The sequence below is a fragment of the Pseudophryne corroboree genome, chromosome 3, assembly GCF_028390025.1.
Source record: "Pseudophryne corroboree isolate aPseCor3 chromosome 3, aPseCor3.hap2, whole genome shotgun sequence".
NCBI classification, from domain to species: Eukaryota; Metazoa; Chordata; class Amphibia; order Anura; family Myobatrachidae; genus Pseudophryne; species Pseudophryne corroboree.
Genome location: NC_086446.1, coordinates 624,137,666 through 624,159,674, shown reverse-complemented (window position 1 = coordinate 624,159,674; position 22,009 = coordinate 624,137,666). Strand labels below are relative to the sequence as shown.

The 22,009-nt window shown below is 49.2% G+C and overlaps 1 protein-coding gene across 3 annotated transcripts in view; it reads left to right on the top strand.

Moving 5' to 3' along the window:
• The window catches only part of KIF20B (kinesin family member 20B), a 502,673-nt gene that overhangs the window by 388,546 nt on the left and 92,118 nt on the right, over nucleotides 1-22,009 (top strand). The gene's annotated exons all lie outside the window — the stretch shown is intronic.

Here is a 22,009-nt window from a genome sequence, read left to right as displayed (position 1 = left end):
AGCCCTTAGAAAGAAAGTATAGATTTAGGTTTTTTATTTTCAGTGAGACCTGCTGGCAACAGGCTCACTGCAGCGAGGGACTAAGGGGAGAAGAAGCGAACTCGCCTGCTTGCAGCCGGATTGGGCTTCTTAGGCTACTGGACACCATTGGCTCCAGAGGGATCGACCGCAGGCCCAGTCCTTGGTGTTCGGTCCCGGAGCCGCGCCGCCGTCCCCCTTACAGAGCCAGAAGCAAGAAGAGGTCTGGAAAAACGGCGGCAGAAGACATCAGTCTTCACCAAGGTAGCGCACAGCACTGCAGCTGTGCGCCATTGCTCCTCATACACACTTCATACTCCGGTCACTGAGGGTGCAGGGCGCTGGGGGGGGGGGGGGGTGCCCTGAGAAGCAATAATAACACCTTGGCTGGCAAAAATTCCACAATATATAGTCCCAGAGGCTATATATGTGGAAAATACCCCTGCCAGAATATGGAAAAAAGCGGGAGAATAGTCCGCGGAAAAGGGGCGGAGCTATCTCTCACAGCACACTGGCGCCATTTCTCCTTCACAGATCCGCTGGAAGGAAGCTCCTTGGCTCTCCCCTGCAGTCTACACTACAGAACAGGGTAAAAACAGAGAGGGGGGGCACTAAATTTAGGCGCAGTATATAATATATAGAAAAAGCAGCTATAGGGGACATAACTCAGTTAGTCCCTGCATTATATAGCGCTCTGGTGTGTGCTGGCATACTCTCACTCTGTCCCCCCAAAGGGCTTTTGTGGGTCCTGTCCTCATTCGGAGCATTCCTTGTGTGTGTGCGGTGTGTCGGTACGGCTGTGTCGACATGTTTGATGAGGATAATGATGTGGAGGCGGAGCAGATGCCGTTAGAAGGGATGTCACCCCCTGCGGGGCAGACACCTGAGTGGATGAGCTTATGGAAAGTAATGAGTGCACGTATAGACTCCTTACATAAGAAAATTGACGACATGCCAAATGTGGGACAGCCGACTTCTCAGCTCGTGCCTGCCCAGGCGTCGCATGGGTCGTCAGGGGCTCTAAAACGCCCGCTACCGCAAGCAGACCCAGATGTCGACACTGATACTGACACCAGTGTCGACGACGACGAGTCTAACCTGATGCCCACTAAGGCCATTCACTGCATGATTGAGGCAATGAAAGAGGTGTTACACATTTCTGATATAACTACAGGTACCACTAAAAAGGGTATTATGTTTGGGGAGAAAAAACTACCCGTAGTTTCTCTAACTTCCTAAGTGGATGCTGGGGACTCCGTAAGGACCATGGGGAATAGCGGCTCCGCAGGAGACTGGGCACAAAAGAAAAGCTTTAGAACTACCTGGTGTGCACTGGCTCCTCCCCCCATGACCCTCCTCCAAGCCTCAGTTAAGATTTTGTGCCCGAACGAGAAGGGTGCACACTAGGTGGCTCTCCTGAGCTGCTTAGTGAAAAGTTTAGTTTTAGGTTTTTTATTTTCAGTGAGACCTGCTGGCAACAGGCTCACTGCATCGAGGGACTAAGGGGAACTCACCTGCGTGCAGAGTGGATTGGGCTTCTTAGGCTACTGGACATTAGCTCCAGAGGGACGATCACAGGCCCAGCCATGGATGGGTCCCAGAGCCGCGCCGCCGGCCCCCTTACAGAGCCAGAAGACAGAAGAGGTCCGGAAAATCGGCGGCAGAAGACGTCCTGTCTTCAACAAGGTAGCGCACAGCACTGCAGCTGTGCGCCATTGCTCTCAGCACACTTCACACTTCGGTCACTGAGGGTGCAGGGCGCTGGGGGGGGGGGCGCCCTGAGACGCAATAAAAACACCTTGGATGGCAAAAAATGCATCACATATAGCTCCTGGGCTATATGGATGCATTTAACCCCTGCCAGAATACATAGAAAAACGGGAGATAGGCTCCGCCCCCTTATCGGCGGCCTTATCTCCTCAGCACACTGGCGCCATTTTCCCTCACAGCTCCGTTGGAGGGAAGCTCCCTGGCTCTCCCCTGCAGTCACTACACTACAGAAAGGGTTAAAAAAGAGAGGGGGGCACTAATTACGCGCAGTATTAAATAAAACAGCAGCTATAAGGGGAAAAACACTTATATAAGGTTATCCCTGTATATATATATATATATATATAGCGCTCTGGTGTGTGCTGGCAAACTCTCCCTCTGTCTCCCCAAAGGGCTAGTGGGGTCCTGTCCTCTATCAGAGCATTCCCTGTGTGTGTGCTGTATGTCGGTACGTTTGTGTCGACATGTATGAGGAGAAAAATGATGTGGAGACGGAGCAGATTGCCTGAAATAGTGATGTCACCCCCTAGGGGGTCGACACCTGAGTGGATGAACTGTTGGAAGGAATTACGTAACAGTGTCAGCTCTGTATAAAAGACAGTGGTTGACATGAGACAGCCGGCTACTCAGCTTGTGCCTGTCCAGACGTCTCATAGGCCGTCAGGGGCTCTAAAGCGCCCGTTACCTCAGATGGCAGATATAGACGCCGACACGGATACTGACTCCAGTGTCGACGGTGAAGAGACAAATGTGACTTCCAGTAAAGCCACACGTTACATGATTGAGGCAATGAAAAATGTTTTACACATTTCTGATAATACGAGTACCACCAAAAAGGGGTATTATGTTCGGTGAGGAAAAACTACCTGTAGTTTTCCTGAATCTGAGAAATTAAATGAGGTGTGTGATGATGCGTGGGTTTCCCCCGATAACAACTGATAATTTCTAAAATGTTATTGGCATTATATCCTTTCCCGCCAGAGGTTAGGGTGCGTTGGGAAACACCCCCTAGGGTGGATAAAGCGCTCACACGCTTGTAAGGGCTCTACCCTCTCCTGAGATGGCCGCCCTTAAGGATCCTGCTGATAGAAAGCAGGAGGGTATCCTAAAATGTATTTACACACATACTGGTGTTATACTGCGACCAGCAATCGCCTCAGCCTGGATGTGCAGTGCTGGGTTGGCGTGGTCGGATTCCCTGACTGAAAATATTGATACCCTAGATAGGGACAGTATATTTTTGCCTATAGAGCATTTAAAAGATGCATTTCTATATATGCGTGATGCACAGCGGAATATTTGCCGACTGGCATCAAGTCTAAGTGCGTTGTCCATTTCTACCAGTAGAGGGTTATGGACACGACAGTGGTCAGGTGATGCGGATTTCAAACGGCATTTGGAAGTATTGCCTTATTAAGGGGAGGAGTTATTTGGGGTCGGTCTTTCAGACCTGGTGGCCACGGCAACAGCTGGGAAATCCACGTTTGTACCCCAGGTCGCCTCTCAACATGAGAAGACGCCGTATTATCAGGCGCAGTCTTTTCGTGGACAAGCGGGCAAAAGGTTCCTCATTTCTGCCCCGTGACAGAGGGAGAGGAAAAAGGCTGCAGAAATCAGCCAGTTCCCAGGAACAGAAACCCTCTCCCGCCTCTGCCAAGCCCTCAGTATGACGCTGGGGCTTTACAAGCAGAATCAGGCACGGTGGGGGGCCCGTCTCAATGAATTTCAGCGCGCAGTGGGCTCACTCGCAAGTAGACCCCTGGATCCTTCAGGTGATATCTCAGGGGTACAAATTGGAATTCGAGACGTTTCCCCCTCGCCGTTTCCTAAAGTCGGCTTTACCGATGTCTCCTTCTGACAGGGAGACAGTTTTGGAAGCCATTCACAAGCTGTATTCCCAGCAGGTGATAATCAAGGTACCCCTCCTGCAACAGGGAACGGGGTATTATTCCACACTGTTGTGGTACCGAAGCCGGACGGCTCGGTGAGACCGATTCTAAATCTAAAATCTTTGAACACTTACATACAGAGGTTCAAATTCAAGATTGAGTCACTCAGAGCAGTGATTGCGAACCTGGAAGAAGGGGACTACATGATGTCTCGGGACATCAAGGATGCTTACCTTCATGTCCAAATTTACCCTTCTCACCAAGGGTACCTCAGGTTTATGGTACAGAACTGTCACTATCAGTTCAGACGCTGCCGTATGGATGGTCCACGGCACCCCGGGTCTTTACCAAGGTAATGGCCGAAATGATGATATTCCTTCGAAGGAAGGGAATTTTAGTTATCCCTTACTTGGACGATTCCCTGATAAGGGTAAGATCCAGGGAACAGTTGGAGGTCGGTGTAGCACTATCTCAGGTAGTGTTGCGGCAGCACGATTGGATTCTCAATATTCCAAAATCGCAGCTGGTTCCGACGACTCGTCTTCTGTCCCTAGGGATGATCCTGGACACAGTCCAGAAAAAGGTGTTTCTCCCGGAGGAGAAAGCCAGGGAGTTATCCGAGCTAGTCAGGAACCTCCTAAAACCGAGCCAAGTCTCAGTGCATCAATGCACAAGGGTTCTGGGTAAAATGGTGGCTTCCTACGAAGCAATCCCATTCGGCAGATTCCACGCAAGAACTTTCCAGTGGGACCTGCTGGACAAATGGTCCAGGTCGCATCTTCAGATGCATCAGCGGATAACCCTGTCACCAAGAACAAGGGTGTGCCTCCTGTGGTGGTTGCAGAGTGCTCATCTTCTAGAGGGCCGCAGATTCGGCATTCAGGACTGGGTCCTGGTAACCACGGATGCCAGCCTGCGAGGCTGGTGAGCAGTCACACAGGGAAGGAATTTCCAGGGCTTATGGTCAAGCCTGGAGACATCACTTCACATAAATATCCTGAAGCTAAGGGCCATTTACAATGCTCTAAGCTTAGCAAGACCTCTGCTTCAAGGTCAGCCGGTGTTGATCCAGTCGGACAACATCACGGCAGTCACCCACGTAAACAGACAGGGTGGCACAAGAAGCAGGAGGGCAATGGCAGAAGCTGCAAGGACTCTTCGCTGGGCGGAAAATCATGTGATAGCACTGTCAGCAATTCCGGGAGTGGACAACTGGGAAGCAGACTTCCTCAGCAGACACGACCTCCACCCGGGAGAGTGGGGACTTCACCCAGAAGTCTTCCACATGATTATAAACCGTTGGGAAAAACTCGACGGGTATTGCGCCAGGTCAAGGGACCCTCAGGCAATAGCTGTAGACGCTCTGGTAACACCGTGGGTGTACCAGTCAGTGTATGTGTTCCCTCATCTGCCTCTCATACCCAAGGTACTGGGATTGATAAGATGGAGAGGAGTAAGCACTATATTCGTGGCTCCGGATTGGCCAAGAAGGACTTGGTAACCGGAACTTCAAGAGATGCTCACGGAGGATCCGTGGCCTCTACCTCTAAGAAGGGACCTGCTCCAGCAAGAACCCTGTCTGTTCCAAGTCTTACCGCGACTGCGTTTGACGGCATGGCGGTTGAACGCCGGATCCTGAAGGAGGACTCCAAGTTGCTAGACGTTGTCAGGGCCCTGAAAATATATATTTCCAGGACGGCTGGAGTCAGAAAATCTGACTCGCTGTTTATCCTGTATGCACCCAACAAGCTGGGTGCTCCTGCTTCTAAGCAGACTATTGCTCGTTGGATTTGTAGTACAATTCAGCTTGCACATTCTGTGGCAGGCCTGCCACAGCCAAAAATCTGTAAATGCCCACTCCACAAGGAAGATGGGCTCATCTTGGGCGGCTGCCCGAGGGGTCTCGGCTTTACAACTTTGCCAAGCAGCTACTTGGTCAGGAGCAAATACGTTTGTAAAATTCTACAAAATTGATACCCTGGCTGAGGAGGACCTGGAGTTCTCTCATTTGGTGCTGCAGAGTCATCCGCACTCTCCCGCCCGTTTGGGAGCTTTGGTATAATCCCCATGGTCCTTACGGAGTCCCCAGCATCCACTTAGGACGTTAGAGAAAATAAGATTTTACTCACCGGTAATTCTATTTCTCGTAGTCCGTAGTGGATGCTGGGCGCCCATCCCAAGTGCGGATTGTCTGCAATACTGGTACATAGTTATTGTTACCAAAAAATCGGGTTATTGCTGTAGTGAGCCATCTTTTCTAGAGGCTCCTCTGTTATCATGCTGTTAACTGGGTTTAGATCACGAGTTGTACGGTGTGATTGGTGTGGCTGGTATGAGTCTTACCCGGGATTCAAAATCCTTCCTTATTGTGTACGCTCGTCCGGGCACAGTATCCTAACTGAGGCTTGGAGGAGGGTCATGGGGGGAGGAGCCAGTGCACACCAGGTAGTTCTAAAGCTTTTCTTTTGTGCCCAGTCTCCTGCGGAGCCGCTATTCCCCATGGTCCTTACGGAGTCCCCAGCATCCACTACGGACTACGAGAAATAGAATTATCGGTAAGTAAATTCTTATTTTTTCCCCCATCAGATGAATTAAATGAAGTGTGTGAAGAAGCGTGGGCTTTCCCTGATAAAAAATTGGTAATTCCTAAGAAAGTACTAATGGCGTTCCCTTTCCCGCCAGAGGATAGGTCACGTTGGGAAACACCCTTCAGGGTGGATAAAGCGCTCACACGTTTGTCTAAAAAGGTGGCACTACCGTCTCCGGATACGGCCGCCCTCAAGGAACCTGCTGATAGAAAGCAGGAGGCGATCCTGAAGTCTGTATATACACACACAGGCATTATACTTAGGCCAGCTATTGCGTCAGCTTGGATGTTGACAATGCTAAATTCCTTGTCGTATAAACAACCCTTTATGAAGCTAAGAACACTGTACGCTGTTTGCTTAAGAAGTACCGTAATGGTACGCTGTCTGCGTAACGATCGCTAAGCCGTAGGCGAGACGCTCAAGCGTCACGTTCGCTCACGGCCCAGTGATCACAGGACACGTTATTGGTTATGTCTAGGGGAATGATTCGCTGTAGCGTAGCCTACGCTCGAGACCACGAGGAGGTCACCAGCGATGCAGACGCTCACAACACTATACCTTTATGTTAAAACCTTATACCAATGAAATACACTGAATACCTTAATGTGAGTACAGGGTGTAAGTGCAACCTTGTGTAACCTGACTATCTACAAAGCTGCTTGAGCGTCACCGACGCTCAAGTGAACACTTAACACTATAGAAAATACACAGATACTGGTTTAGGTTCCAAGGCCTATTAACTGTATTATCTCTAATATACTTGTAAAAAGGGGGTAACAGTACAAATGATACACTACAATATAACAAGGACTTCCTAACCACAGATCTAAACAATAAATACAAAAAGACAATACTACACTGACCTAAATGCAATACAGTACAATACTATAATACTATGAGAGATATAAGAGAAAAGAGGAGAGAGAGAGAGAGAGAGAGACGGAGAGAGAGAGAGATTTGAGAGAGATTGGCTCACAATACAATATGGTTGCAGCGAAGCTTACACATGTGAGGAACAATCGCTGCGCAGTTAATCAATGCTGAGAATCTTTGTTTAGAAAGTACTTGAGCTTACCTATGCTGCCTGTCCCTATATACACAACACCCAGCTACACAATCGTCCCTACAATGCCGCATGGGGCAGAAGCTAGACTCCATTTTGGGAAAAACTCCAATTGATTCCAAAATGTCCAAGCCTCAAAACAATGCATATGTTCTGATTTTACAATTCCAAACAATCTAAATCACCTTTCACAATTTCAAGCAAACACAGTATCTCTATAACCAGAGCATATGAGTTATCACAAGACCAGACCACCAGGTACTCACAAGTATCAGCCTGCCATTGCTACCAGCACATATTCAAAAGTACTGCATGGTGGTATTTATGATTAACAAGATCCCAGCTACCATCACAGATTCCACAGGGCACCAACACAAACACCCAACAATCATCCCAGCCAAGTTACAATATCCTATTTAAACCAGAAAGCAATATGTCTATATTTCCTTCTATAGCCATGTGATTCTATACTTAGCCTTTGGGAAGGAATTCTGTCCTGGGGATGTAGCCGCCATGCTGCTTGATGCTAGCTTAGTTCTGAGTGAGAGAGTCAGCCCCGTGATCTCCAGTGGGTATATCATACCTGCATTCCAGCTGTGGGGGTGTGTCAACCACCGGAAGTGTGTGTCCCTCCCAGCATGTGAGCCAGCTGCATCAGTGGCCTTGGTTATGTAACACAATGGGTGATGACCAACACATTCCTGTCTAGTGAGAAGCTATTGTTTGGCGAATACAAAACAGAATCCTGTCTCTGGGCTTTGTTTTATATTCATGATGTCCACTTTCAGTTGAGACAATGACATCTCAGCCCTCATTCTCCTGTATACAAATCCAGCCCCATTTGTAAACACAGGTGTTGGCCTTCCTCATTGAGTCTCAAAAGCTCAGTGTAATTAAAGACTATTGTACTCCGTCTGCGGGAAAGATACTGATTTGGAGTACAATTGATCTTCAATTACTATTCCTGTGTTTACCTTATGCATGTATAGATATGAGGCCCTCTTAACATGCAAACTATTGTTTGGGGGATCTCTGAGGTCAAAGAGACATTTGAGACCTACTGATGCCTGTCTCCAACTGTTCAGATGCATGACTAAGTAAGGACAAATAATAATAAATAAATGGACATAACTTCTTATGTCCATAACTATTCGCACGAGCAATTAATCTGCTCCAAACCAACACCGGAATATTGCTATTTAAATACTCTTCCGATAGGTACCAAACACCACTGTCTGACTCCTGTTAGACCCTTCGCACAATACAAAGAGGGATTCCTCCGTTCAGGGACATTCTATATTAACCAAACTTTCAGAATCTATCAAAGGGACCATAATCTATAAACTACATTAATTGTGAAAATTTGTAACGAATGAGTCGCACGCTACGACTACATAAACTCTACCGTAAATACGCATACCGCGCCTGCGAGTGCACGTTATTGCGGGTATGCGCATCCACGGGAGAGCGCACGCACGCGCAGCGCGGACCAGTGTGCGGTGCAAATATGGCAACGTGCATTGAGACATTTTTCTGACTTTGACAATGTGCAGTGCTGCCGCTGCGTGGTCAGATAAACTGTCAGAAAATATTGACACATTAGACAGAGACACGATCCTGTTAACCATAGACTATATAAAAGACTCAGTCTTATATATGAGAGATGCACAGAGGGAAATCTGCCGACTGGCATCTAAAGTAAGTGCATTGTCAATTTCTGCTAGGAGAGGCTTATGGACTCGCCAGTGGACAGGAGATGCAGATTCTAAAAAGCACAGCAGGTTCCCAGGAGCAAAAGTACTCCCCCGCTTCTTCTTCCAAGTCCGCCGCATGACGGTGGGGCTCCACAGGCGGAGCCAGGTACGGTGGGGGGTCGCCTCAAGAATTTCAGCGATCAGTGGGCTCGCTCACAGGTGGATCCCTGGATCCTGCAAAAAGTATCTCAGGGGTACAAACTGGAATTCGAGGCGTCCCCACCCCACCGGTTCCTAAAATCTGCCTTGCCGATTGCTCCCTCAGACAGGGAGGCGGTGCTAGCGGCAATTCACAAGCTGTATTCCCAGCAGGTGATAATCAAGGTACCCCTACTTCAACAAGGCCGGGGTTATTATTCCACACTATTTGTGGTACCGAAACCGGACGGTTCGGTGAGACCCATTTTAAATTTAAAATCCTTGAACACGTACATAAAAAAATTCAAGTTCAAGATGGAATCGCTCAGGGCGGTTATTGCAAGCCTGGACGAGGGGGATTACATGGTATCCCTGGACATCAAGGATGCTTACTTGCATGTCCCCATTTACCATCCTCACCAGGAGTACCTCAGATTTGTGGTACAGGATTGCCATTACCAATTCCAGACGCTGCCGTTTGGCCTGTCCACGGCACCGAGGGTATTTACCAAGGTTATGGCGGAAATGATGATACTCCTTCGAAAAAAGGGAGTTTTAATTATCCCGTACTTGGACGATCTCCTAATAAAAGCGAGGTCCAAGGAACAGTTGTTGGTGGGAGTAGCACTATCTCAGGAGGTTCTGCACCAGCACGGCTGGATTCTGAATATCCCAAAGTCACAGCTGGTTCCGACGACACGGCTACTGTTCCTGGGTATGATTCTGGATACAGTCCAGAAGAAAGTGTTTCTCCCGGAGGAGAAAGCCAGGGAGTTGTCATCTCTAGTCAGAGACCTCCTGAAACCAAAACAGGTATCAGTGCATCGCTGCACACGGGTCCTGGGAAAGATGGTGGCTTCTTACGAAGCAATTCCCTTCGGCAGGTTCCATGCCAGAATCTTTCAGTGGGACCTGTTGGACCAGTGGTCCGGATCGCATCTTCAGATGCATCGCTTAATAACCCTGTCTCCAAGAACCAGGGTGTCTCTACTGTGGTGGCTGCAGAGTGCCCATCTTCTAGAGGGCCGCAGGTTCGGCATACAGGACTGGGTCCTGGTGACCACGGATGCCAGCCTTCGAGGCTGGGGGGCAGTCATACAGGGAAGAAACTTCCAAGGACTATGGTCGAGTCAGGAGACTTCCCTTCACATAAATATTCTGGAACTAAGGGCCATCTACAATGCCCTAAGTCAAGCAAGATCCCTGCTCCTACACCAGCCGGTGCTGATCCAGTCAGACAACATCACGGCAGTCGCCCATGTAAATCGACAGGGCGGCACAAGAAGCAGGATGGCGATGGCAGAAGCCACAAGAATTCTCCGATGGGCGGAGAATCATGTACTAGCACTGTCAGCAGTGTTCATTCCGGGAGTGGACAACTGGGAAGCAGACTTCCTCAGCAGACACGACCTCCACCCGGGAGAGTGGGGACTTCACCCAGAAGTCTTCCAGATGCTGGTAAACCGTTGGGAAAAACCACAGGTGGACATGATGGCGTCCCGTCTCAACAAAAAGTTAATAAGATATTGCGCCAGGTCAAGGGACCCTCAGGCGATAGCTGTGGACGCTCTAGTGACACCGTGGGTGTACCAGTCGGTTTATGTGTTCCCTCCTCTGCCTCTCATTCCAAAGGTATTGAGAATAATAAGAAAGCGAGGAGTAAACACAATTCTCGTGGTTCCGGATTGGCCAAGACGAGCGTGGTACCCGGAACTTCAAGAGATGCTCTCAGAGGACCCGTGGCCTCTACCGCTCAGACAGGACCTGTTACAGCAGGGGCCCTGTCTGTTCCAAGACTTACCGCGGCTGCGTTTGACGGCATGGCGGTTGAACACAGGATCCTAAAGGAAAAGGGTATTCCGGAAGAAGTCATTCCTACGCTTATTAAGGCCAGGAAAGATGTTACGGCTTCTAAGCAGTCTATTGCTCGCTGGATTTGTAGTTCAATTCAGCTTGCACATTCTGTGGCAGGCATACCACAGCCAAAATCTGTAAATGCCCATTCCACAAGGAAGGTGGGCTCATCTTGGGCGGCTGCCCGAGGGGTCTCGGCTTTACAACTTTGCCGAGCAGCTACTTGGTCAGGGGCAAACACGTTTGCAAAATTCTACAAATTTGATACCCTGGCTGAGGAGGACCTGGAGTTCTCTCATTCGGTGCTACAGAGTCATCCGCACTCTCCCGCCCGTTTGGGAGCTTTGGTATAATCCCCATGGTCCTTACGGAGTTCCCAGCATCCACTAGGACGTCAGAGAAAATAAGAATTTACTCACCGGTAATTCTATTTCTCGTAGTCCGTAGTGGATGCTGGGCGCCCATCCCAAGTGCGGATTGTCTGCAATACTTGTAAATAGTTATTGTTAACTAAAGGGTTATTGTTGAGCCATCTGTTGAGAGGCTCAGTTGTTTTTCATACTGTCAAACTGGATATAGTATCACGAGTTGTACGGTGTGATTGGTGTGGCTGGTAAGAGTCTTACCCGGGATTCTAAATCCTTCCTTATTATGTCAGCTCGTCCGGGCACAGTGTCCTAACTGAGGCTTGGAGGAGGGTCATAGTGGGAGGAGCCAGTGCACACCAGGTAGTCATAAATCTTTCTAGAGTGCCCAGCCTCCTTCGGAGCCCGCTATTCCCCCATGGTCCTTACGGAGTTCCCAGCATCCACTACGGACTACGAGAAATAGAATTACCGGTGAGTAAATTCTTATTTTTAACAAGGCATGGTTTTGCTTTGTGATTGGCACTTTAAAAAAAAAACATCCAAGATCGCCAGAGGTGCGAGATGCCGGCCATTACATCCTGTCGTGGGTGTCTCAAAGCAAAGTGCTCCATTTGAATATAAGTGTCATAGAGGGGAATTCACTTGCAGGTGGAGCGCTGTTTTTGCGTGACAAATTGACTGAGCCAATTCAATTTTACGCAAAAACTCACACGCGATAATTCTCCATGTAATTAACCTATATTTTTTTTTACACCACCTCCTGAGCAGGTGTAAAATTGGGGAAAATCTCTATTTTAAGGTAAAAATAGTGGGACTTGATTCAGAACCCCTTTGGCACCCACCTTAATGACTAATTAGGAACTTAGTATTTTTTAATCATCTTAATTTGCCCAATAATAACATGTAATTTTTGCCGTGAAAAGCTGCAAAGTGCAGGAAATTGGGTTAAAAGATGTGGGACAGGTATACTGCTATATGAATAGGTAAGGCGTTTTTAGCCTTGCAGGTGGGAGTTACAGGTGTTTCTTTACACATTTTCAAATGTCCCTTAAAATTACACAAAAATCTACTAATTGGCATTTTTATACACCACTAATTTAATTAAAGCACTTATTTTGCTCTGTATCATTTTCACTATTATAGAAAAAATGCATACCTGTACAACAGCCATTTGACACATTTTAAGAATACCAAATACTTTCTTGTTTTATTGCCACTAATAGACTTCTATACTGTAATCCAAGATTAGTTTGCCTTTTTTGGGAATACAGGCAAATTTCCCTATTTCTCTTTCACCCATAAGGGATATTGGGGAGACTTAGTACGATGGGGGGACAGACGGGGTCCAAAGGAGCCAGTGCACTTTAAATTTCTTCACTTGGTGTGCTGGCTCCTCCCCTCTAAGCCCCCTCTTACCGGCAGTTTAGAAAAAAGTGCCCTCAAGGATGTAGCTCCAGAGTTTTCTTCAGTTTATTTTAAATCTTTGTTATTTTCGGTATGCTGTTTGGGCAACAGCATACCTGCACCGTGGGAGTTAGGGGGGAAACAGTCACCGGCCTTGTGAGGTGTCCGAGCCGCTTTCTCCGCTGCAGGACCACAGTCCTGAGAGATTGTTTGTTCAGCGGGGCACTGCGCCTTAGCTGTCGCAATCGCAGCATGCCGCACACCCCTAACACTAGCCTGAAGGTGACTACAGTGGCGAGTACAAACCAGGGGCCCCGGTTCAAGGTGCGGCTGACACGCAGGGGAGGCATACGGGACCCTTCTGGAAGGGGGGGGCGCTATAGCCCCCTGTGTAGACTGGCTAGCGGTGGCTTAAACTAGCACTTGTGTGATGTTTATAAGCACTTTAGGAGACATTGCCAGTATTAAAAACTCTGTAGCTCTGGCGCCATTGGGGAAAGGGGGCGAGCTACCTCCGAATGGGACCAGCTGCATTTTGGCGCCTTCCTCTGCTTACTGCAGCAGGCTCACACAGCTCCTCCTGACACTCAAGACACGCTGGAAAACTGGTACGACATGCTGGAAAACTGGTACAGGGTGTAGCAGTTGTACCAGTTGTACACAATCTGTGTCCTGTACAGGACAGAAATCATAGGTGTTCACTGTAATATAATAAGCGGACAGCCTCACTGGGGCTGTGTAGCTGTGGTGTGCTGGTATTGTCTCTGTATGTCTCCCTCACATACAGTAAGGGCAGGCTTGATAAGTATTACTGTCTGTGTGCATGTCATTGTGATTTACTGTAAACACAAACTATGCAGTGTATGCCACACCAGATTCTCTCCCTTATCTGATTCTGTTTCATATGAACATTGCAGCCAATCTTCACAACTCAGTGAGGGGGCTGAGGGATAGGGTCAAGAGCCTTCCTGGCTAGGGGCCCTTAAAAATATGATGTCTGATATGTCATCACAACTCACTGCTAATGTTCAAAAAACTCAGCTACTACAACAGGCTGTTGCAGACTTTGCTGCCAAGTCAGATGTTACACAGTCCCACTCTCTCACTCAGGACCACAAAAGCGTGGTTTACCTACTCTACTCTCTGATTCAGATGGTGAGGACTTGGATCCCGTTAGTGGGGACTCCACTTCTGCTCAGGGTATTGAACCCCTCATTCGGGCTATACGGGATGTGTTAAAGCTCCCTCTAGAGGATGCTGCGTCACAGCAATAGTTTTTCTTTAAACAAAACAAGCCTAATGTCACTTTCCCTGATTCTGCAGAGTTAGATGACCTGTTTAAGCTAGCCTGGAAAAATCCAGACAAAACATACCAAGTGTCAAAAAGATTTCTGCTGCGGGGTACACTGGGCTCCACAAGGAATAACATTGGAGAGTAGAGTGGGATCTTGATCCGAGGTACCAACAGGCTCAAAGCTTTGACTGTTCCCAAGATGCATAGTACTGCTTCCTCTATAACCCCACCTCCGTGCACAGGAGCTCAGTTTTGTAGTTGGTGCCTTGCAGTAAGCAGGCAGTCAACAGGGGGGCTGCTCCTGTAGCCCTAAAGAAAAAGCTATTTCAGAAGAAAAAAAAATCTGAAGACTTCAAGGGCTGCAGTAGTGTCTGGATGTCAGTCAGACATCCCCTGCTGCAGCTCCATCACTCCCCCAGGGATGCTGTATACTCCCGCGCCCTGGTTGCCAGGTAATTACAGCGGAGGCTCCGGTGTTGTTCTGGTCAGTCACACACTCGCCGCTGTCCTCCCGGATCGCGTGGCCGCATACAGGGGGTGTTAAGGGGGTCTCTTTGGTCTGGTGTAATCGCGATACGGCGCGGCCGGTTGGAGGCGGACCGCGCGTGCGCTGGCGTGGACACTGTATGGGGCAGGGGCTCCACTAGCCACCAGGACATTGGGCATGGGTTGGCTTTCTTAATAAAATCGTTTGTTTGACAGCCCGCAGCGCCTGGTGGATAAATCTGCTTGGGCAAATCCTCCTCTGTAAAACCGCCTGCGTGTCAGTGCTGTGCATTTTAGAGAACACTTAAATATTCTACCTGTCAGTGGACAGTGTTAGTTAAGAAAGAGTGCATACAGTCGGGGTTGTGGGGAATAAACACCCTGTGTTATACATCCAGTGTTTGCTGTGTTTTGCTATATCTACTGTTTATATATATATATATATATATATATATATATATATATATATCTATACTGAGTGTTAATTTGTATTGCTAGTCCAGTCTTATTGATATAATTTCTGCATTGTACCGTGTGTGTGTGTGTGTGTGTGTGTGTGTGTGTGTGTGTGTGTGTGCATGTAGCTGCTGAGTGACTGCCATATCGTGTATTTATCTCAGCCTGCTACCCCTATATTCTGTAACCTGAGGGCGCTAGGTGCGTCAGGTTTATTAGACTATATAGGTATTTCACGAGATATACTTACTGTGTATTTTTCTCTGTGATTTCTGGTCACCATATATCTCTTGGGTTCCCGGTTTGTGCTGATAACACTACACCGGGAGTTCTTGCTAGATATAGTGCTGCTAATATTGTACTGTGTTACCTGATATTGAGCTTCTCATTATGTCAGCTGCAAGGGGCAATGGAACTGGGGCTTATCCCACATTGAGTGGAGGTGACGCTGCAGACCCATTTGAGTAAAACATGGCAGCAGAGAGTTCAGGTTCTGGGGGTTCTTTGCCCCCCAGTGGGTTTGTAGCAACGGGGGTCCACAATGACCCGCCCTGGACTACCTTCTCCACGTTATTAAATACGCTGGTAACTAAACTTACGCCCCCTGTGGGACCGCCTGTGCTAGTACAGCAGTTTATGGTCCCTGCAGTCAATCCGCCGTGGGCGGATCAGATCTCATCGCAGTTACAGAACTTGAACCAATCACTGACTAAAAAGAAGTCTAACTCTCGCCCGCCTAAGACTAAGACGTCTTCTAAACGGGCCGCTACTTCCTCACAATCCACCACTGTCCCAGACACTTCTTCTGAGGAGGATGTCGCATACACTGACCCCACAGACACTGACTGATGCTTCAGATGGGGAGGGACGGTCACAGGTGGATGTCCCTGATTTGATTGAGGCTATCAGGTTGATTCTTCAAATTTCTGATGAACCGGAGCTTGAGCCTGTGTCTAAAACTCCAGACAGATTTAAACGTAAGAAAGTGGTTAAAGAAGTTTTGCCTCATTCTCAACATCTGGCTGACATACGTCAGGAATCCTGGGACAAAGTTCACACCGCATAAGATGTTGGCTCGCTATCCTCTCTCTGCGGAGCTAAGTAAAAATTGGGAAACTCCTCCGCCTGTAGATTCCCAGGTTGCAAGACTGGTAGTTTCCTCAGCTCTGCCAGTGACTACCGTCACCTCTCTGAAGGAACCGACTGATAACGTGTGGAGGGTTGTTTAAAGGCGATTTACACCCTAACAGGGGCTGTGCATAGGCCAACCATTACAGCGACATGGGCTGTTGAAGAATGGGCTCAAGCGCTGGAGGCGGAGCTACCTTCCGATGCTTCTGATCATGCTAAACAATGTCTCTCGTATATTAACACGGCTAATCACTATCTTAAGGAGGCGGCTTCCGATGCCGGGGTGCTGGCGGCCAAGGCTGCGACTGCATCCATCTTAGCTCGACGTATCCTTTGGTTGAGATTCAGGTCTGTGAATCTGGATTCTAAGAAAACCCTGGAGGTACTTCCATTCAAGGGAGACATTCTTTTCGGAGAAGACCTCAATAAGATCGTGGCTGACTTAGCTTCTGCTAAAACAGCCTGCCTACCGAGTACGGCGCCGAAGGTGCCGTACCTTCTCTCGCTCCTTTCGTCCTCCAGGAAAGGCAAAAGCTCAGGCGTAATCGAAACCAGCTCGTACTTCCAAACCTGCTAAGCCCAGACCCAAGCGGGCCTAGGCTGCCCGTCGGTCTGCTTTCCAAACTGATAAGCCTGCCGCATGACGGGGTGGGCCTCCCTCTGGGATATCCAAGGGTGGGGGGCCGACTTCTAGGGTTTACCCAGGAATGGTTGAAGACCACTTCCGATACCTGGGTATGGGAAGTCATTACTCGAGGTTACGCCGTATCCATCAAGAATCGTCCCCCTCATCGATTTTGCCTGACAGACGTCCCTTCGGATTCGGTGAAGGCGAAAACTCTTAATTCGGTGGTACAGTCCCTCCTGGACACAGGCGTGGTAGTACAGGTGCCTCTGACTCAGAGAGGCAAGGGGTACTATTTACCACTGTTTCTAGTCCCGAAATCGAACGGGTCCTCGTGGCCCATTCTTACTCTTAAGTCTTCGAACAAGTATGTGAGGGTCCCCAAGTTTCGTATGGAAACTCTACGCTCTATTGTTCTGGCCTTGGAGCCTGGGGACTATATGGTCTCCCTGGACATACAGGATGCCTATCTGCATATTCCTATTGCAATGTCACATCAGCAGTACCTGAGGTTTGCGGTGGGCAACCTTCATTACCAGTTTCGGCCGTTACCCTTTGGTTTGGCCACGGCTCTGCGGGTATTCACCAAAGTCATGGCAGTATTGACTGCTGTGCTAGGCCGTGAGGGGATCAGGATTCTCCCATATCTAGACGACTTACTGATCCTGGCAAACTCCCCAGAAATTCTCCTACGTCATTTGGATGTGACAGTCCAGTTTATGCAAACTCACGGATGGCTCATCAACTGGAAGAAATCTTCCCTTGTCCCTGCTCAGAGCATTGTACACCTGGGGGCATTGTTGGACACTCAAAACCAGCGGTTGTTCTTGTCTCAGGAGAAGATTCAACGCTTCCTATTTCATCCACAAGTGTCCATACATTCGGCAATGCAAGTGCTAGGTCTCCTGGTGTCGGCCTTCGACATGGTGGAGTACGCTCAATTCCATTCTCGCCCTCTACAGAAGTTGATTCTGGCCAAGTGGGACGGTCTGCCTCACCGGATCAGGTCTCAAATGATCTCCTTGTCTTCGGAGGATCGTCTGTCACTGAGCTGGTGACTTCAGGACCACCGATATGAGCAGGGGTCGTCCCTTCTGGATCTCCAACTGGGTCCTTCTGACGACGGACGCCAGTCTGAGGGGTTGGGGTGCGGTGTTGGAGCAACACTCCCTTCAGGGCCGGTGGACCAAGGAAGATTCTCTCTTCCCGATAAACATTCTGGAACTGCGGGCGGTGTTCAATGCATTGAACCTGGCCCAGCATTTGATACAGAACAGACCTGTTCAAGTACAGTCGGACAATGCCACGACGGTTGCGTACATAAATCATCAGGGCGGCACTCTAAGCCGCATGGCGATGAGGGAAGTATCAAGGATTCTTCAATGGGCGGAACGCCACCTGCCAGCCATATCGGCAGTGTTCATTCCAGGGGTCCTCAACTGGGCAGCTGACTTTCTCAGTTGTCAGGACGTACACGCCGGAGAGTGGAGCCTCCATCCAGATGTATTTCAACTCCTCGTGGACAAGTGGGGCCTTCCAGATGTAGACTTGATGGCGTCTCGACACAACCACAAGGTTCTGGTCTTCAGAGCAAGGACAAGGGATCCTCAAGCGGCGTTCGTAGACGCACTAGCAATCCCATGGAGCTTTCAGCTGCCAGTATGTGTTTCCTCCGGTGTGACTCCTGCCCAGAGTAATAAGGAAGTTCAAACAAAAAGGAGGAATCCTGCTTCTGATCGCTAAGGCGTGGCCCAGACGGCACTGGTTCTCAGATCTACAGGGCCTCTCGATAGATCGTCCCCTTCTACTTCCACAATGTCCAGACCTCCTCGTTTAGGGCCCTTGTGTTTACCAGGATTTGGCCAGTCTGCCTTTGACGGCGTGGCTCTTGAAGCTTCCGTCCTGAGGGCCAAGGGTTTCTCTGAGGCGGTCATTCAAACTATGTTGAAGGCCTGTAAGCCAGCTTCTGCTCGGATTTGCATAGGGTCTGGAATTCTTACTTTGCTTGGTGCGCATCTAATTACCATGACGTTTACAAGTTTAGTACGGCCAAACTTTTGGCCTTCCTACAACAGGGCCTGGACTTAGGCCTTCGTCTGGCATCCCTCAAGGTTCACATTTGTGCCTTGTCGGTATGGTTTCAGAGAAAGATTGCTACCCTGCCTGATGTTCATACTTTCACTCAGGGGGTGTTATGGATTCAGCCTCCTCATGTACCAGTGGCCCCTTGGGATTTGTCAGTGGTTCTGGAGGCATTGCAAGAGTATCCATTTGAACCTCTTGCGTCTGCAGACCTTAAGTGGCTTTCCCTTAAGGTCTTATTTTTGCTGGCTATTGCCTCTGCTAGAATGGTCTTGGGCTTAGGTGCCTTATCCTGTAATTTCCCTATCTGATTTTTCACCGGGACCAGGCAGTTCTTTGAAGGCGCCCTAGTTATTTGCCTAAGGTGGTGTCTTCATTCCACCTTAACCAGGAGATTGTAGTTCCAGCCTTTAGTTCTCCTGAGTTGTCCTCCAAAGAGCGGTCTTTAGATGTGGTACAGACTCTCTGTATCTATGTGAAGAGAACTGCCTCCATTAGGAAGTCTGATTCTCTTTGTACTGTTTGGATTTCACAAACGTGGCTGGCCTGCTAACAAGCTGACCTTGGCCAGATGGATTAGAATGGTGATTGCACATGCTTATGTACAGGCTGGTCTTCCAGCTCCTGCTACCATCAAAGCCCATTCTACTCGGTCTGTTGGACATTCTTGGGCGTCCCGACGTGGTGCGACCCTTGAACAATTGTGCAAGGCGGCTACATGGTCCTCAGTGAACACGTTCATAAGGTTCTATGCCTTTGATACTTCCGCCTCCCAGGATGCTTCCTTTGGACGCCGGGTTCTTGTGCCCACTACAGTGCATCTCCTCCCATAAGGAACTGCTTTAAGACATCCCCGATGTTATTCCTTGTGGAGCCCAGTGCACCCCGCAGCAGAAAACGAGATTTATGGTAAGAAATTACCGTTGTTAAATTTCTTTCTGCGAGGTACACTGGGCTCCATAAGGCGCCCACCCTGACACACTTGGCTTCTTTGGGTTGGTATGGCATTAGCCGCTGACATCCTCTCCTGTCGTGATTGTGTGGTGTTTGTGGCTTCTAATGATTGTCATCTGTTACCTGCTACTGCATTGGACTGGTTAACGAAAACTGAGCTCCTGTGCACGGAGGCAGCACTATGCATCTTGGGAACAGTCAAAGCTTTGGTGCCTCGGATCAAGATCCTACTCTAAACCCCGATGTTATTCCTTGTGGAGCCCAGTGTACCTCGCAGAAAGAGATTTAACAACGGTTCTTACCATAAATCTAGATGCTGGGGACTCCAAAAGGACCGTGGGGTATAGACGGGATCCGCAGGAGCTTGGGCACACTGAAAAGACTTAAGACTGGGTGTGAACTGGCTCCTCCCTCTATGCCCCTCCTCCAGACCTCAGTTAGACTTTGTGCCCAGGACTGACTGGACACTCACAGGGGAGCTCTCCTGAGTTTCTCTGGAAAATACTTTTTGTTAGGTTTTTTATTTTCACGGAGACCTGCTGGCTACAGGCTTCCTGCAGCGTGGGAGTGAGGGGGGAGAAGCAGACCTACTTCTTCTTAGTTTAAGGGCTCTGCTTCTCGGCTACTGACACCATTAGCTCCAGAGGGTTCGATCACTTGGTGCGCCTAGCTGCTTGTTCCCGGAGCCACGCCGTCACCCCCTCACAGAAGCCAGAAGAAAGAATTCGGGTGAGTATGAGAAGATCAGAAGACTTCAGGACGGCAGAAGACTTCGGTGACCAGGTACAGCACAGCGGAGACGCTGCGCTCCATGCTCCCACATACATCGCGGATGCCACTTGCAGGGCGCTGGGGGGGGGGGGGCGCCCTGGGCAGCAGGTCACTGGGGTCCAGGTAGCCGGCAGAAGCACTGTCGGTGCCTTTGCACCGTTCTTCGGCCCCCGCCGGCATTTTCAAATCGGGCGCGCTGAAGCCCGCCGGGAAGGGGCGGAGCTTAGCGCGCGGCTCACGGCGCCATCTTCCTCTCCTCCACGCGGCGGCAAGGAGACGCTGGGCCGGACCACCATCGCTCCCCGCAAGTAACGGGGAGATTTCTCAGGGGGGGGGGGGGGCACAGTGTGGTGCATTAGTTTATTCTAGCAGCGCTGGTATTATATATCCCCTATAGGGATATATAGGCGCTGGGGTGTGAGCTGGCATACTCCCTCTGGGTCTCTCTCTGGGTTTCACTATAGGCCTGTCCCCTAGCTGAGGCATTTTGTGTGTGTGTGTTGCTGTGTCGATCAATCGTGTTGACATGTCGGAGGCTGAATGTGATTAACCGGAGGAGGTTGTAGGGGGTGAAGTGGTGGGTCTGGATTTGGGTCTGTCTGCGCAGCCGACACCCGATTTACTCACGTTATTAACTACAATCAATACGAAAGTAGCTTCGTTATCTAAGAGGTTAGATAAGTCTGAGTCACAGACGCAGGTGTGGAAAAAGTCCATAGAGGAGGCTTTATCTCAGGTACAGACCCCATCAGGCTCGCAGAAGCGGCCGTTTACTCAGGTGGCAGATACGGATTCTGACTCTGAGGCCGATTTTTCTGAGGCGGCTTTGCATCCGCGTTTAGTAAAGAGTATTCAGTACATGATTGTGGCTATAAAGGAAGTTTTACGCATTGCTGATGAACCTGCGGTGCAGGAAACAAGGATTTGTTTGTTCAAAGGGAAAAAACCTGAAGTGAAATTTCCCCCCTCTCATGAAATGAATACTCTTTGTGAAAAGGCTTGGGAGTCGCCGGACAAGAGGTGGCAGATTCCCAAGAGGATTTACATGGTGTATCCTTTCCACTCTGATGATAGGGAAAAATGGGAGTCGTCTCTAAATGTTGACAAAGCTCTATCTCGTTTGTCTAAGAAGGTGGCGCCTCCGTCTCCGGACACGGCAGCTCTCAAGGATCCGGCGGATCGCAAGCTGGAGACGTCTCTGAAGTCCATTTTCGCTAATACAGGCGCATGGCTCAGACCTGCAGTGGCGTCGGTGTGGGTGAGTAGTGCTATTGCTAAATGGGCCGAGAATTTGGCCACTGACATGGATACCCTTGAAAAAGATAATGTTCTTCTGACTCTTGGTTATATCAAGGACGCTGCAG